This window comes from Zingiber officinale, chromosome 3B (assembly GCF_018446385.1).
Source record: "Zingiber officinale cultivar Zhangliang chromosome 3B, Zo_v1.1, whole genome shotgun sequence".
NCBI classification, from domain to species: Eukaryota; Viridiplantae; Streptophyta; class Magnoliopsida; order Zingiberales; family Zingiberaceae; genus Zingiber; species Zingiber officinale.
Window position 1 is genome coordinate 72,447,496 of NC_055991.1, and position 4,202 is coordinate 72,451,697.

A 4,202-nucleotide genomic window follows, 5' to 3' on the forward strand; every position below is an offset into this window, starting at 1 on the left:
CAATATGGTGGAGGTGGAGGGAGATTAGGAAATTCAGGCAGAATAAAAGGGAAGTAATCAATAAACCACCTTACTTCATTTCTAACAAACATATGATACTCGGACAGTTTGTCAACATCATCTTGAAAAAATCTCATATACCCCCAAAGATCTTCATTAAACTCAAAATGGGTTCTATAAGAATTCATAAATCGAGAAATCTTATCACACAATTCCCTCTCACTTTTGAAACAATCTTGCAGTTTTTTAAATTGTTCCTCTTCCATGGGTTTATTATTGGAAAGAAAATTTTCAGTCACATTCAAATCATTATGAATATTATCCAGAGCAGAATGAAGTTCTTGAAAATTAAAGTTATGTACATCATGATTAACCAAAGAAACTCTTTTTGAAAATAAATTTGACAATGTTTTCGAATGTTGAATTGCTAATTTCAAACACCAATTTTCCCTAACATGAATGGTAGTGAGGTCATGATTGGGCAGTCTTAAAGGGAAATTATTCTTAATAAGAAGACTATACCCATGTTCTTCACGTCTTATCATTTTTATTGCTAAACATGAGTTCAAGTCTAATCTACAAGAATTATCAATCATTTCCAATTCATTTAAATCACACCCTAACACCAAAGCAATCTGGGTTAATAATCCACCCAAAATAATAGGTGTGGTAGAGTCAGATTTTCCAAGTTTCACTAAATGTTTAAGAAAGAAATAACTTGAATTAATATCAACATTGTCAACCATTGCCCATAAACAGTACAAATCTACAAGTCTTACTAATCCCTCTTTGTCTTCTCTCCCAAATATGGTATTCTTCATGACTAAATAAGCATATCTAAAAATGGGGTTAATAATGTGAAGAGCTCTAGAATTATGAGGCTTAAAATGTGACTGTTCAGAAATGTGTTGCCAAAAATGTGAATTTTTGAACTAAGGTAAAATTGTACACAAATCATTCTTAGGCAACTCATAACAAGTATTAAAATCACTCAACGTCCATTCATAATCCTCATTAAACAGTCAAAAATTTAGTTTACCCCCACCTTGAACATTATCAACCGTTATGGAACTCAAAAATTCAAAAACGATTCTAGGATAGGTAGGATATCTCATTGTCATTAAACCACTCCAGCCTATTCTTTCAAACAACCAATTTAAATCATCCTTAAACCCTAATGTTACCAAAGTTTCATCATCCATAAATTTGATATATACAAGAGGACATTTACATAAAAAAGAATATCTAAAACGTTGTTCCTCACTAGAGAAGACAATACCAAAATCATTAGAAATACCTTTAAAACAAGAGTTTTTCTCCTTTGTTGCAACCATCTTCTCCTTCCCTTTCCTTATAGAAGAGGATTCCTCCATCACATTTTCCATGGAGGAAGAGATTCGAGCCTTCAAAAGGAGAGTGAGAGGAAGAAATTAGAAATGGTGGCTGAAATCCTAGAGATAATAAAAATGAGAGAGAAGGAAGAAGTGTCGCCCACACCCCGTGGCCTAACTCCCTTTAAGGGTGTGGACTGGGCCGTGTATCATTACACGGCCTAGTTCCTCTTTCTCTGCATGGTCGTGTTTAAGACACGGCCATACTCATCTCCTTCTCGGCTTCCCTAGCACGGTCGTGTCCGGAACACGACCTCAATAGCCTTATTTTCTGAAATCAGTACACGGTCGTGTCAGATGACACAGCCAATGCAGGCTTTTGCACTGGTTCCTTCACACGGCTGTGTGGTAGGCACGGCCGAGAAACTCTCCTCCTCTAGATTCTTCACACGGTCGTGTCAGATGGCACGGCCAGTGCAGGCTTTTACACTGGTTCCCTCACATGGCCGTGTGTGAGACACGGCCGAGAAGCTTTCCTCCTCTGGATTCTTCGCACGGCCGTGTCTGGGACACGACCACCTACCTTTTCTTCTCTGGAGACCCCACACGGCCGTGTCATGTAGACACGGCCCAAGCATCTCCCTTTTCTGCACCATAATCCTGGCCGTGTGCAGCACACGACCATGCTATGTTTTGCTCCAATTGACACTTCTCCTCCATTCTAGCTCCTCCCACACTTCCATGCCCATGAAGAAATCATGGCCAGCTCATGGAAGTGAAATTTCAACCTGAAAACAAAACAAAAACCAAGTAAAAACACCACTAATGAAGAATTTGAAACCTAGAACAGGACTTAATTAAAAGTCAATCCGGAGGACTAGGTTCAGAAAAATACAACCTTTGTTTCTCTTCCAATTTCATACCGTGCACATATTCCTTCAACCATTGGCCATTTTCCTTAATCAATCCAAGATCTTTATTCCAAATATCTACCGCTCTAAAAGGATAAACCTTTTTAACCTCAAACGGACCTGTCCACCTTGATTTAAGCTTTCCTGGAAAAAGCTTTAGCCTTGAATTAAATAATAAAACTAGATCTCCTTCCTTGAAACTTTTTCGGAGAATGTGTTGATCATGCCACTTCTTTATTCTTTCCTTATAAGATCTAGCATGTTCATAAGCATCCAATCTTAATTCATCAAGCTCATTCAACTGAAGCTTCCTTTTCTCCCCTGCTTCCTTGAGATTCATGTTTAGATTTGTAATTGCCCAATAGGCTTTATGTTCTAATTCTACTGGAAGATGACAAGGTTTCCCATAAACTAACCGAAATGGAGTCATCCCAATAGGAGTCTTGCAGGCAGTACGATATGCCCATAAGGCATCATCTAGCTTCAATGATAAATCCTTTCGTGAAGTAGATATTATTTTCTCTAGTATGGCTTTAATTTCACGGTTGGAGATCTTATCTTGCCCATTAGTTTGTGGATGATATGGCGTTGCTACTTTGTGGCTCACTCCATATTTTCTGAGTAAATTCTCAAACTGTCTTTCTATAAAGTGCGATCCCCCATCACTAATGACTGCCTTAGGCACGCCAAACCTCGGAAAAATTATGCTTTTAAACAATTTGATAGATGTTCTCGCATCACTTGTAGGAGAGGCTATAGCTTCTACCCATTTGGGCACATAATCCACTGCTACAAGGATAAACCTATTCCCATATGAAAAGGGAAATGGCCCCATGAAGTCTATTCCCCATACATCAAATAATTCTACTTTAAGTATGTAATTCAATGGCGTTTCATTCCTACTACTAATATTTACAGTCCTCTGACATTGATCACATGATTGTACAAATTTCTTGTCATCTTTGAATAAAGTGGGCCAATAAAAGCCTGCTTGAAGGATTTTTGCTACCGTCTTAGAGCTCCCCAAATGTCCTCCATAAGAAGAAGAATGACAATGAAATAGGATATCCTTGACTTCTTCCTCAGGTATACATCTTCGATAAATCACATCATTGCATTTCCTATAAAGGAGGGGTTCATCCCAAATATAATTCTTCACATCTGAGAAAATTTTTTTCTTTTGCTAATTGGAGAAATTTGGGGGTAGGACTCCGCTTGCCAGGAAATTTACAAAATCCGCATACCAAGGTATTTTAGCACTCGATAAGGCTAGAAGGTGCTCATCAGGAAAAATATCATCAATAGGTAAGTCAAAATTTGCATCCTTTTCCTTATTTTGCCAAACTCTGGATAAGTGGTCAGCCACTACGTTCTCCGCTCCCTTCTTATCTCTAATCTCGAGGTTGAACTCTTGAAGTAATAAAATCCATCTGATAAGTCGTGGTTTAGCATCTTTCTTGCTTAGTAAATATCGGATAGCTGCATGATCAGTATAAACTATTACCTTTGAACCTACCAGATATGATCTAAACTTATCAAATGCAAATACTACGGCTAGCAGTTCTTTTTTAGTAGTGGAATAATTCACTTGAGCTGCATCAAGCGTTTTACTTGCATAATGTATAGCATGTAGAATCTTATTTTTTTCTTTGTCCTAACACTGTCACTTGCATCACACATTATCTCAAATGGAAGATTCCAATCCGGAGCTTGAATTACCGAGGCTAAAATAAGGGCACTTTTAATTTTACTAAAGGCCTCCATGCATTCCTTGTCAAAACAAAATTCAACATCCTTGATTAGCAAATTTGTTAAAGGCTTAGCAATTTTTGAAAAGTCCTTGATAAAACGCCTATAGAATCCGGCATGCCCTAGGAAACTTCTCACTCCTTTTACATTAATTGGTGGGGGTAGTTTTTCTATCACTTCTACTTTTGCTTGATCCACTTCAATACCACGT